The following is a 14211-nucleotide window of genomic DNA, read 5'->3' as shown; positions in this document are numbered from 1 at the left end:
GTGAGGTACTCTTCTTTCAGATTCCAGTGTTAGTATAGGTGGGATGATGCAAACTGGGAATGAGTTACTTCATCACTCACAGCCTTTGTTTGTTTCAAATCTGCTGCTTGTCCAATTAACAAGGTAGTACAAGGTTTCATTGTAATTCCCACCCTCCCAAAAAAAAAGTATTTGGCCATTCTGTGTGGTGGTGGCTCTGTAGGAATGCTGGATCTGGAGTACCTGTTCAGCTGCAGCTTCTTGGCTGGATTTATTCACTTGCAGCTGTCTATGCAAGCTCTTGCTTTTGAAGGAAGTTGGATGACTAATGTGAATGCTTGTCAGTTTAGACGTATTTAAGGATAATCAACCCAGTAGCAGTGATTGGAGAGGAGGGAAGCACATACTGCACCTGAAGGAAGTGTCCATAAAGAGGCTAGGGCTGCATAACTTCTTTTGCCTTTGCAAAGGCAAGCACAGTGTCCAGTGGGAGAATTCCCATGGAGCAGCATTTCCACTTCTTTACCAAGACAGTTTTTCTCTTCTTTATTAGGATTAGTTTGTGCTTGTTTTAGACTTTGTTTAAACAACATGAGGAAATGTTGCTATATAACAATAATTTTTTTTTCCTTTAATGCATGCCAGTGATATTGGTGGATTATTCTTGCGTAGTTTTTGCCGTCATAGAAATAAACTGCAAAATTACTGGTAATTTTTGGAGTATGGCGCTTACACCACGGCAGCTACAACTGGAGTTTGCTCACACAGTGGTGCATGTGCTTAAAGCAGGGGAAAACTTACAGAAAGACCGTTGACATTTTTTTCCCTAGCTTTGCAGAAATCTAGAGGGAGAAGCTTGGTGTGAGGTGCTTATGAGACAAATGTAAATTGGATTGTGGATACATTTGGTTTTAAAAGATGAGGGGCTTTTTTGTGCATGTGCAGAGGTATTTTCTTTATGGCTTTAGGAAGTCTGCTGACCTTAACTGCTGCTTGGAAAGGAAAGCCAAAACCTGGTCTTTGTGTTAAAGTTATCATATTTGGGTGGCTTTCTTGGACTATTTTGCTTAGTAACTTGGTGCAAGGTCAAACCGTAGCCATGAAATAACCGCAGCAATGTGAAAATACGCTGCTGTAAAAATAAATGAGCCGCTTGTCTGGCCGATGAGCCACTTGACGCTCTAATTTGTCAGCCAGAGATAATTAAGGAAATGAGTATTCGACAAAACAAGAGCACGTCATTGGTGACGGGGTAACCGGGGGTGCTGAGGGCAGGGCCGGAGCCCGCGCGGAGCGGCGGCGGCGCTGCTCCAACAAGCCGCTAGATGGCGCCGCCGCCCGGCCTGAGGGGGCTCGGGGGCAGCGGGGCCCGCGCTACCGCAGCTCGGGTTACCGCGGCCCGGGCTACCGCAGCTCGGGTTACCGCAGCTCGGCCTATCGCAGCTCGGGCTATCGCGGCTCGGGCTATCGCGGCTGGGTTACCGCAGCTCGGGCTATCGCAGCTCGGGCTATCGCGGCTCGGGCTGTCGCGGCTCGGCTGCGGGCCAGCCGTTCGCTGCGCTGCTGCAGACGGAGACACGGGGCTGCCAGTGCCGCTTGGGCCGCCGACGGCGCTCCTGGATTCGCTTCGCGTGAAGGGAAAGCTCCTTGTGTGGCTGGCCCCGCGGCAGCAGGTCACTGTGGTTACTGAACGTGCAGAGCAGAGGTTCTGTGTTTATAAAGGTGTTTCTTTTCTCTGTTACCAAGACTCCTTGCTAGCAGGAGTGTAGCATTCACCTTCAGGAGATAGCTGATGCTACCAGGGAAAGCTCGGTGGCTTTCCCTTCAAAAAATGTGAATCCGCAGGCGCAAACCCTCCTGCGGGGCCCTCAGCAGAGGTGAGTTCCTGCAGCTGGCATGAGGGCTCGCTCACTCCACGACTCCTGCTTGAGATAAGTGGATGAAATATTGCGAGGGAGCTGCCAAATTGCTCCCATTGTTGTAGCTTTTCTCTGGCTCGAGGGCTTCGTATTCCAAACATGCCTCCAAACAGCCGTGTCGGTAGCTTGCCTGTTCCAGAGCCACCAGATTCTCCCATTCGGGTGCTTGTGGTAATGCTGCTGCGTGGTGAAGCAGTGCTGTAACACTAGGCACCCCGCTGTCTTCATCTGCTTGAAAATACCCAGCCTCCAGATTATGTAACACAGAATAGGCTCTGGGAAATGTGGAATCATCAGTTTATTGAGTTGTAGGCTAGTTTTCCAATGCTGATGATTTAAAAGAATTTTTTTGCCCTGTGGCCAGAAGGATGCAGTGCAATACATAAGTTACAGCATGAATACTGTTAATTGAAATGATTATACACGACTTGGCTTTGATATGTCTTGAATTATTTTCCTACCAGTTAGATGTAATGCAAAAGACATTGTGGGTCTTCCTAGCAAATAAGCTATGATGTATGGATCCATTTCCACTTAAGAACAAGTATTTTTTTTTAATTGCTCAAGCAAACATTTGTCTTAACTCATCTGAATCATTCCCAGGCGCTGCTGTAGAGGACAACTGATACCTTCCTACTTCTGCTTTGCCAATTGCATTTCTCTAGTGAGGGCTGGAATTTCTATGGCCTCAGCCCAAGGGCTTTTGAGGCCCTTTACTAAGCCAGATGACAGGATCTGCAGAGATCCAGTACTGTAAAACCAGTGACATTACCCAGTGTCACAGCACAGCACTAGGCAGGGGCTGGAGCTTTGTAGAGGTAGTCAGCTGATAAGGGGATTCAGAGTCTGGATCAGCTCTCTGGTCTCATTCCCAACATAGGCACCTGGTGCAATGGAGGGGGCAGCATAATGTGTCATGAGAACACTACTCACCAGCAATATCTTAAGGGGATGTTGCTGTCGAAGATCCTGTCTCATGGGACTACAGTTAGTGTTCCAAAGTCCTGTTCAGGAACTGGGAATGCACATTTTTAACACACTTAACTGGCCTGGACAGCATGTTGGGTTCAAATTTCTAGGGAAACATATAAGAGTAAAATGTAGGCAGAACCCTAAAACAGTTGTCCCTCTTTTTCATCTGGTGTTTGCACAGCATATGAAGCCAGTTAATAAAGTGGGTAGATTTGGACCTGTTTGCACTGTGCAAAGATCTAGCCCTAAAGTTTTCTGAGCTATTACAGACAGGCATAACTTTACTTGTATATGAAATATATCACATCATATATCCTTCAGTTTCTCTCTTCCTTGGCTTATTTGTGTGTGTACGGTGATCCCAATTTGCTTTCATTTTTCTCTGTACTGACTTCATTCCCCTTTTTGTGACAGCACTTTAAGGAACATCCATGTGTAAAATGTGAGGCAAAGATTAATGTGATAACCATACAGTTAAAGTTTGCTTTTCTTGTTTTGGCATTTCATTGCTTCTGGGAAAGTTGTGTAGCATGAAGATGGGCAGTGGCAAAGAATAGATGGTGAAGCTCAGGGAATACATTGTGAGGAAAAACTGTTTGGAAGGTCTCCTCCTCTTTTCTGTGTGTTTGTAAACTTTCTGAAATGCCTTATGTTTGTTAAAGAAGGAGGTAGAATTTTAATATTTATTGAAGAGAAATAATATCATCTTTTTTTGCTAGCCAAGCTAAGTTTCATTTCAAGTGGTATAATTGTCCATCACTGAGGGTCTGCAGTGTTCCAACAGTACAAACAATAGTAAGATCACAAAGATAAGTGAGTTTTCAGATCAGATGCTTGAGAGCACAATTAGCATCAGGGAAACATTTCAGAGAGCTTTGTTGATTGCCATGAGATTTTACTTTGTCCTTAAGCTGAGAGAGAGCCTGTTGCCTTGGTATCCACAATGCAGATGATACTTCATATTCTCTAGCCCTTGTGATGCTGGAAGATAAATTAGGTCAAAGAACACCAAGGGTGAGTTATCCTGATTTTAAGTTTTCTATAGAGTTTATTGCACTGCTCTTATGACTGTATAGAATTTTCCATTTTTAAGAGGAAAAATTGGAATTGCATACATGGATAATGGTCATCTCAAAGATCAATTTGATTTTGATTTTAATGGCTACACTAATGTTTTTGCCCATTGTAATTTAATAGCCATAGTGATCTTCCTTGTAGGGATAACAGACTGACTCACTCTGTATATTCACACAGACATGCAAGCACTCAGCTTCAGTCACATGGATAACCAAGGAGCTACTGCTCAGTTTGGTACAGCCTGTTCACATACAGAATCTGCTACAAGATGGTTTTTGTGTAGAAGAGAAATTATGGGTCCTAAACTCTCAGATTTTCCACCAGGGCATATGTATATGCAGTATAATGTAGAAATATACAAACCTTTCAGTGTTTTTAAAAAGACAACTGTCATGTCAAGGACAGCAGGGTATTAACAGAAATGTGTAATTAACACAATAAAGTCATATGAACTACTGGTGAGGACCTCAGTGGGATTGCAAGGAAGCCAGGTTGACACTTTGGGAACAGAGATCATGAAAGAAAATCAGGTGTTCAAAGAGGTACACTATTCAGGACAGATTAATAAAGCTAAAGGGGATGATAATTCTCTTTTCCCAGTATGACAAAGAAGGAAAAAGGCATAACACTAGTCAAAAGAACACACTTTGGATTAAAAATTTATGAGAAGAATGGTGAAAGAAAAAATCTGCTGGTATAATGCTTTGAGTCCTGCTTGCAGATACTCAGCCTTAGATTTACAAACGAGTGGGTTTCTATCATTAAATTTCATCTGTAAAATCGAGGTGGGATAGTCTTGTACCCAGTAATTTACAGATTTCTTCACTAGTCGTAGTGGGAATCTGATAACAGTACTACAGATTCCAGCAGCAAAGAAGTGATGGTCAGAATCAAACCAAACTGCTTGGATTGACTGAATGCCCATGGAGTTCTTTTAAATCAAAAGGTTGCTAAATAACACTAAGGTGCTTTATTTCAGGAGAGCAAACTTTGTGAGTGGGAATGAACAGATCAAGGGGAATTTATGAGCTCAAGGATTTGTTGTTAGAGGTGTCTCAGAGCTGCTGACATCAGAAGTACAGAACTTGCCTTGACTTTGAATAGACAAAATCTTTGTAAGAAGTGCTAGAGAGACAATTGAAACATGAAATGTGTCTGGCAGACCAGATGTTATGGTCCTTTGAGACAATTTATTAGTTTAGATGGTTAAGATAGGGATGAATACAAAAGCTAGATAAAGAAGAGATAATGGGGAGCTTTGCTGACAGGGGGATTGCAGGGCTGGAGACATGTTTTAAACATAGCCCTGAGGAGAAGAATTCATACTGAATAGTTCAGTTAATGATCTTGCATAAAAACTAGCAGTGTTTCTAAGGACAGATTACCCTGGGCAGTGAGATGGTAATCGGGTAGCATCCCTTCCCTGTGGGCTTTTCCAGTGGTAGATTATGTGTCCTGGTCACAGTCCTCCTAGCCAGGGCACATCTGTGGTCTGTGACCAGGCTCTGGAGTGCCAGTGAAACTTGGTACTGACATGAAGTTATGAGGCACCAGCAGTATGAAGATAATGGTGATAACAAGAATTAGTCTTACAAACCAAAAGCATAGCACTTGGAAATGGCAAAGGAAGAGTATGTAAGACATGGTGCATGATCAGATGTTTACAGGGAGTTATAGATACAAAGTAACCAGGAAAAAATATCTACAATCCTGATGTCCTAAGGTACCTCAAATGAGGAATTGGTAGAAGGGTAGGAATTACTAACTCCACTGTTCAAGGGGTTAATGTACACTGCGTAGTTCCACTCTCTTGTTTTCACCACAGATAATCTCCACAGTGGAGTGGTGTGGAGGAAAGAGACACCTGGATGACCAGGAGAATTTAAATCATCTAAGAAGGTGAAAACGGAGAAATTATGAATGTTGCCTATGAACACATCAAAGAGATAAACTCTGTCAAGGAAGAGCAGCTCTTTGGCGTGAAGGACAAAACTGGCCTAAAGAGAAATGGTTGAAATTTCCAAGAGTAAATTAGGGCCAGGATAAAATTACCAACCATGGAAGTGGTATCTTCCCAAGAAGAGTGATGGGGCAAAGACCACTGGTAGGTGTAAGGTGGTGCTCAAGGAATCCTGTTACAGGGGAGCTCCCTTTCAGTTCCCTGATCCAGCACCCTGTTACCTGCATGTTCTTTCAGGGTTTGCATTTTGTGAGGAAGCATCCAAAGTAGCAGGACAATAAGGTATTGATGCAGCAATACCATACCAGCAGGCCCAGAGATGTGATACTTCTTCTCTACTCTGCTCTTGTGATAGCCCACCAGAGTACAGACTCTGGCTCTGGGGTACTCAGCACAGGAATGTCATGGATCTTTTGGAACAGGTCCAGAGGAAGGCTACAGAGATGACTGGAGGGCTGGAGCACCTCTCCTATGATGACAGGCACAGAGAGCTGTGGTTGCTCAGCCTGGAGAAGAGAAGGATCTGGGGAGCCTTGGAGCAGCTTTCCAGTACCTAAAAGGGACCAGACCAACAAGAGAGCTGGAAAGGGACTTTTTACAGAGACAGGTAGCAATGGGACAAGGGGGAATGGCTTTAATCTGAGAATGGTTTTGCTTAGATATGAGAAGGAAATTCTTTGCTGTGTCTGGAGAAGTGGTAGATGGATGCCCCATCCCTGGCTGTGTTCAAAGTCAGGTTGGATGGGGCTTTGAGCAACATGGTCTAGTGGAAGGTGTCCCTGCCAATGGCAGGGGGCTGGAACTAGATCATCTTTGAAGTCTCTTCAAACCCAAACCATTTTATGATTCAAATCCCACTGAACTCTCAGGGCACATCTAGGAGATGAACTGTAGTTATCAGACTTGGAATCTGTCCTCAGCACTGAAAATAATGCTTGCCTCTGTGAAAAATAAAATCAGATTCCTGAAGACTCTTGGTGAGCTGGACTTTATTTTTATGCCTCTTCCAAAAAATTAGTAATAGTTGCTTTGAAGACTTCAGGGAGCTCTCATTCCTTATACTATTGTCACTTTCAAAAGAAGAAAATTCCACTGGACTTTCAGAAGCTTAAGAAAAAAACATATTGGATGCCAGCAGTTTAAATTGGGTGATGTCTGATCAGAAGATTTATTCCTTGTGGCAAAGGCTATTGCTAAGGATACTGTGAATTACTCCTATTATACTTTAAAATAGTTTCCTTGGTCTTTGAATAAATGCAGCTCTCAGTGTCTTGGAAGTTTTTGCTTACCAAAATGTTCATAGACAAATCACTTCTTACGTGCAATGCTTGTGATCCTCTATCCTTAATTCACCCGTTAGCCTTAATAATCTAAATAGAAAGCTGGGTAGAAAAAGGTGGATGACTGGTTATTTATATCAGAATCATAATGCTCTTTAATGTCCTCTATCTTAAAAACACTGAGAATAGCTTTAACAAAGATTTCACACTAAACTTGAACCATACTGTTTAAATTGTTCAAGTTTAGAGCCTTTAGCAGAGAGGGGTAAACCTTTCAAATAGTCTTTGGATTCTGGAAACAGGAGTGTCCCCACCCCACTGGGCTGCACCTAAGTTGCAGACAGGGCTCTCAAACTCCTGCCACCATGTGCCTGGTATTGGAATGCTGCTTTGGAGGCTACTGAGGTGATGGAGTCCTGTGTCTCAGACACAAATAAGAAAAGACACAGATAAGGAAAGCCAAAGAAACGTAAGAGACAAGAAGGATGTAAAAATGCCATAATGAACTCGTGTGTCTTGAGAAAACCTCTAATCTAATGAGAATGGATTTTGTTTGAGAGATTGTACTGGTACAATTAATTATTCATGGCAGCGACATCGTTAGGATTTCATTCTATTTAAAGACCTCTAAGTGACTTGGAAAATTGGGTTAAGCTGAAAAGGAGTTTGAGGAGAGAGACAGGGGAAAGCTTTTCCTTTTATTGTCTTTGTCTAATATTTTTTACATAGCTATTAGAAGTACAAACACAAATTACACTCAATCTCTAACATTCCTGCATTAAACGTGGGCATAAATTTGAACCACATAAATACAATATCTGGGCCAAATGGGAACCTAGATGGCTTTTTGTGAGACAAGTTAGATACCATTAAAGTGACCTACTGTCACTTGTTGGGGACTTGCTATGTTTCAGCACTCTACATTAACACCAGCCTGTGATTGGTGGCTGCAGACTTGAGCTCCTGGTGCAGAGAGGGTCTACATGGACTTTCTGTTTGTCCTGAAGCATCATAAGTGTGGACACAAACAGAGGTTCATGGGGCCATTGTCCCAAAACTGGAATGGCTTTAACTGAGGTACATATATACAAAAGACACAAGTCTTTCCCTTGGCTGCAGCAGAAAGCAAAGGCAGAAATGGTCCTAAAAACCAGTAACAGCCAGACCTCTCCTTCATATACAGTATCTAAAGCTCTTCACAACTGACCACACCACCAGTGTATTGCCCCTGCTGACAGACAAAAGCACTTTGCAGGGTGGTTTCTCACCTCCCTGGAGAAGACAACCTGCAGGCCAGCCCACTTGTGGTGTGTGGTGTGCCTACGACAGCCCTGTTTTATGGCCTGAGACCACGTGCCCTGCAAGGCACAGGTCACAGGAACAAGTCAGGGTTCTCCTCTCTCCCCTCACCCCTGTAAATCCATACCTAATTCCCAGATAGGCTACACAGCCTCAGAGCTGCTAGATCTTGTGCACTGTTGAGGAGATTGGGGATTTTTCTTAACACATGAATTATACACATTCCCTGCTTAGCCTGGGAACTATGCAGGCGCCTGAGTGTTTAAAAAGTCTGGTTTTCTTTTTCTTTTAGTAATGTTTATTTGTTCCTTCCCTTGTAATTCTCCCTGTTAACTCATGGACATCATTCAGGGACAGATTTAAATCGAAGCAGACAGACTCCAGTTCTGCTCTGTCCCTGAAACAATGGAGATTTGTTTAAAAGTGCTATCAGGAGCGCACTTGGTATGACTGGAATGCTCAGGGCTTTATTTTTCATTTCACATCATGTGCAAAGTAATACAGCTATAGCTTGAGATGTTCATGTGGTCCTGGTGGTACCATCTCAGCCTTGGTTTGCTGAGGGTTGTGTAAATTATTTACAGCAGCTTTACTGTGGATGCTCAGAAACAATGGACTGGCCACTGGGAGGAATGTGAGAGCCATTGGGCAATCGGTCTTAAAAATTAAAAAGTATGTCTGCAAGTACTGGTCTGGATCCAGTTTCAGGCTTGCTCTGGAGCCCAGAAGCAATCACTCTTGCTTAGATGTCTGGAAGGGTTTGTTTCACAACATTTATATCTAGCTGACACTAGAAGGGAAAACTCCTTTTGAAATTTTTTAATTAAGAAGGAATTTCAATAAGAAAAATGCCATTTGTTCTACAATCCCCAAGTGTCATCTTACACAAAAATCCACAACAGCTCTTAGCTCCCAAGCTCTCATTCACCTGAAACCTAAGCTAGGTCGCAGCAAGGTTTTGGCTGGCATGAGTGGTACCAGCTGGGTCAGTCTTGAATCACAAGAAAATGTGGCAGTTGTGGTTGTTTTGCCAAAGATGTGGCTTGCCAGCAGCATCTCCCAGGTGATGTCCTGGGCACCTCGGGGCTGCAGCCCAGCCAGGCTGGGCAGTAACAGCCCTGCAGTCCTCCCTGTTCTCCTGTACTTCTCTGTTGGTGCTCGCTGCTCCTCTGAAGCTGGGTGCGCAAACACTTCCCAGAAGCGTTGAAGGCCAATCCTTCTTTAATTTTGGAGTGCCTCTATAATTGTTGCTGCAATGGAAAGAGATGGAGAGTGAGATCTACATCTCACAGATGGAGACTTCAGAACCAAGTGGCTGCCTAAAGCATGTGTAGGCAAACATTTTGTACTGATGGTTAATTGATTTCCAGTGAAGAGCTTGAGATGCCTCAGCTAAAGGAATTTCAGGTGGTGTTCCCTTGGACACTGTTATCTTGAGTTCTGTGGTGTATATCATGCAAGGGTGGAGGTCTCTGCTCCTTTGGGCAGTGTACTTACCACTACTTGCTTTGCTATTGCTCTGGCTGCCTCTGGAGAGCATTGGAAACGGCTTTCCCCACAGTGTCTCATCTTAATCAGTCTGAATGGGTGATTATGTTGGGCTGTGAAGCCTCTCCCTCAATTCCTTCGGGCCCTACTCTTGCTGCTTACCAAGAGAAAAACTTAGTTTCTCTTTTAACACAGGGGCCTGCCACCTCCCCAAACTTCCAACAGATGAAATATGGCTGCAGCCCAAGTGTTTATTTAGAATGAAAGAAGAAAGAACCACAGAAGGAAAAAATCTATTCAAATAATAAGACCTTTTCTCCTGATGGCTTTTTGATGACATTATTTTGGTGGCTAGACACTTGACTTTACAATATATAAATATTCATTTGCCTTCCCATATGAGATGAAAATTCAAGTCAAATAAATTCAAGTGAAATTGGTACTCTCATTTCTCTCCTTTTAAAAAGTTCTTTATTATTTTTGCAACTAAGTAATATGTATTTGACTAACAATTTTTCCCACAAGTAACCTTGGATAAATAAAATAATTGTTAAAACAGAAGTGAAAAGTAACTTCTCAGTACTCAGAGAATTTCTTCTCTCAGTCACTATCCACCATGGCAAATGTAAATCTTCATACTGTATATGAAAGCTGACTGGTCAATCCTCAGCTCATGAAAATAGTTTTCCTTTGATACTGGTTCACATAAACTTGAATTGCTCTCCCTGGGACTTTAGTGGCACTATTCAAACTGTTGAAATGCAGCAATGCTTTTCTAATCATCCATTATTAAATCCCAGTCATCCAGATCCTTGCTAAGCAAAACTTCTGATGATGTCCTTTAGCTGTGGCCCAATTTTTATCTAAGCAAATTTCAAAACTCCTCTTCAGTTTATTAGAGCACTGTGTTAGCAGCTGCATAACAGCCTTGTGGCTGGGCAGTGCTCAGGGCAGCGCAAGTATGTGCTGCTTTACAAAGACAGATCCAAGCTCTACCACCAGGCTTTAAAGGGTTTGTGTTTCTGGGCTCAGTCATCCTGTTAGTCAACTTCAGAGAAACTTGCACACTTAGATCATGCCAACTTCAGTGAGAAACAGATACCTGTCTTGGTGTAGATTTAACTTTTTTCTTCATTTGGAATGGATTTTGGATATCCTTACCTCTGAGTGGTTGTTTAAGAAGACAATCATTTCTTTGGGGAAAAAGACAGGCTTTGGGATCTTTTGTCTTAGTACTTTGTAAGGAAAGGCAGTAGTTCCTTCTACATGGTGCTCCCATTAAAGGGGAACACCAAGTTGTCCTAGGGCAGGAACCGGTGCTTGCTTTGGCTCCTTTCAAGGGTCCCGATACTGCAGGATTTGTAGTCTTTTTTTCCCTAGCAAATCAGGGAAAAACCCTTTTAAGGTTGACACCATGTGTTTTTCCTCAGAAGAAGGAACACACTCATCAGAAAAACTAATGCCATCTACTAAGCTCTGTTGTCTCAGTACGAGCTGACTCGAAGCAGCATCAGCTGGGAGAGAGGTGGTTCCAAGTTACAGCTGCTGTGAATTAGCACAGGCCCAGCAGGTGCTCAAGGAAGGGCTGTGAGCCTTGAGGGGCTGGTGGGAGAGGGTTTAGTGTTCTTCAGTTTGCAGCGGGCTGTTGGGTTAGTTTGGTCTGAGTTAGTGTAAATATGAACAGTGAGCAACTAGGAAGATTCTTGTCTGTAAGGACTGTGTTGGTAAATACAAATTTTGAGCTTGTTGAAGCTCCCTGAACCAGCAGTAAAATACAGGTGTGCTGTGTAAGAAAGGATAGATGGAAATAGCTAGATGCATCTTGTAACGGATGCCGTTCCTGTGTTTTGGGTGCACTGGTGTGACTACAAGGCAAGTGATCTGTGGCTGAAAGGTAAGTGAAAAACTGATTTGCCTTCATGGATGCTGATAGGAGAGAGGGGAGTGAAAGTTTCAGTGAAGAGAAGGAGGGAAAGGTTGTGTGCAGCAAAACATCTTTGAAGCTGAGAAAGGAGAAAAGAGATGCCAGCATCCCTAAGCCAGAATCACTTACTGAGACCTCTTGAAGGCATCTGCATATCTACCTCTCATCCCATCTTGATGCCTTGAGTAGCTAATGAAAACTGCATACTTGGGAAAGAACAGCTTACAAAGCTGTGCTGGGGACCATTCACTTTGGTTCAGTAGTGCTAGCTGCTAAAATATGTCTTTAGTGAGCTCTCTTTGGGCTGCCTCCTCTCCTGGGAGTTGTGTTGCCTATGTTGCACTGGTTGAGTGGTTCCCTCCTTTCTTTCCATTGACTTTTGCTGGCTGGTGTTTGTTTGACATCACATCCCTGCCACTGATAAGCATGTATCTGGTTATTTTGTTTTGTTTTGTTTTTTAACTGGAGGTTGTTTAAATACATCAATGAAACACTCTGTACTGTGGAACAGGAATAATAAACTTCTGAAAGCTCCAGGCTCCTGCCTGGTGCCAGGAGAATGAGCGATGAAGATTTCTGCCTGCAAATCACAGCACTAACAGGGCCTCTTGATTTGGTCCAGTGAGTCTCTGTATGTGGGTGTTGGGTACAGTAGCATAATTTTAGAGGTGTGAATTGATTTGTCCCATTTTTCCCACCACATGTCCCAGGACACCGGGAGAGGAAATCTTAGCTATTTGAAGGAGAGTGGAAAGAAAAAAATTAAGTGGCTAGATTTAATGAAAGCACAAGGCCCATTACTTTTTCTCCATGCTTAATTATTTTTTCTGCTTCTTTGACTCAATTAACAGATAGGAAGGGCTATGCAATTTGATGCCTGACCCTCAAAAAGTTTGAATGTAGGCTTGCTCATTCGGTGTTCTAAAGCTTTACTGTACAGATGGGTAGCCTGTGTTGCTTCCTGATGTTGGACGTTATTCTCCTAGTTCAGCACATAGATCTGTGTAGATTGCTGCACATTTTGTAGTCTTAGCAACTAAAAGTTCTGTACTCAGAAATAATCCTTCTTCTCAGAGCCAATTCTTTTCCCAGTTAGATCTCAAAGCTGGACTTCAAAGCTTCATAGAAATTGGGTTGAGACCCATCTAAGTTGTTCTTAGATTGTAACAGCTGCTGTGTTTGAAGTAGATGGCAGCTGTTCTTGAACTGAAAGCTGCCTATCCAGGAACCAGCAGAGTTTAGGTCAGAGCTCAGCAAAGTCCAAATGCTGAAATTCTGTAACTCAGCTGAATTTTATGTTGAAGTATCCCTGCAGAAACTGTGGTTACAGTGGTGACTGTAGTGTAGGAGTAACACAGTCAGACATTCTTGAGTATCCTATTAGGCATTTAATACCATCCAAATTTTAGGTTAATATCATCTGGGCACTTTTTGTGTCGGAACCATGGTGCTTTGAAGTTCCCAGAAAGCCTCACAAGGTTAATGTAAATCTTCAAACTCATTGTATGTTTTGCTTCTAAAGTGAAAAGGCTGGGGAAAGGGGAGTTGGATGTTTTGGCATGGGTTTTCTTTGTTGTTTTTTTTTCTCCCCAGTAACAGGGTCATATGCAAGAATTGATGCTCTAGCTTTGTGTGAGGGAGAGGATCTGGCTGTCCATAGCTGTGAACAGCTGATCCCTAAGGATCAGTGTACCTTTGCATAGCAATGCTGCGGAAGTACCACATGCTCTTTTTAGGTGATCTTATCTGGATATGAAGAATGGGGTCCTTTCTTTGGTTTTGAAGCAATAGCATTAAATTGGATCTCTTTGAATATAGCTCATATCTGGCCAAAATTTGGTGACTGTTTCATAAAATTAGTGTGAATCTGTGTGTGTGTGCACCACAGTTTGTTGTTTCAGAGCAGAACCGCTGCCCAGATGGATTTGAGCTATGTACCAAGACAAAGGTAAATAAATGCATATACACTTCATCAGATATGAATTACTCTGTTAAAATATGAGCTGCCTCTTTTTAGAATACCACCAGATTGCTTCTCCTCTTCTAACTTACTTAAGAAAACCATTATATTATACAGAGAGAAATTGTGTGTTATTCCCCTAGTTGACTTCTGGCTAAACTCCTTGGCTTGGTTTGTACCCAAACAGCTAAATGCTTAGTCCTTAAAAATAATCCTCCCTCTTGGAGGCAAATGCTTTCCTTTCAACACTGTTTCCTTCTTAGCAGGGCAAGGGTGGGATTCTCAGCCTCAGGCTGATCTGTAGCTCTAGACTGAAACTAAATACAATGCCCTGGGACCAAGTCCCATCATCT

Source organism: Agelaius tricolor, unplaced genomic scaffold (assembly GCF_023055355.1).
Source record: "Agelaius tricolor isolate 1412-34295 unplaced genomic scaffold, bAgeTri1.0.p SCAF_6, whole genome shotgun sequence".
In the NCBI taxonomy this organism is placed as follows: domain Eukaryota; kingdom Metazoa; phylum Chordata; class Aves; order Passeriformes; family Icteridae; genus Agelaius; species Agelaius tricolor.
The sequence above is the reverse complement of the archived record's forward strand: the minus strand, read 5'-3'. Positions refer to the sequence as shown.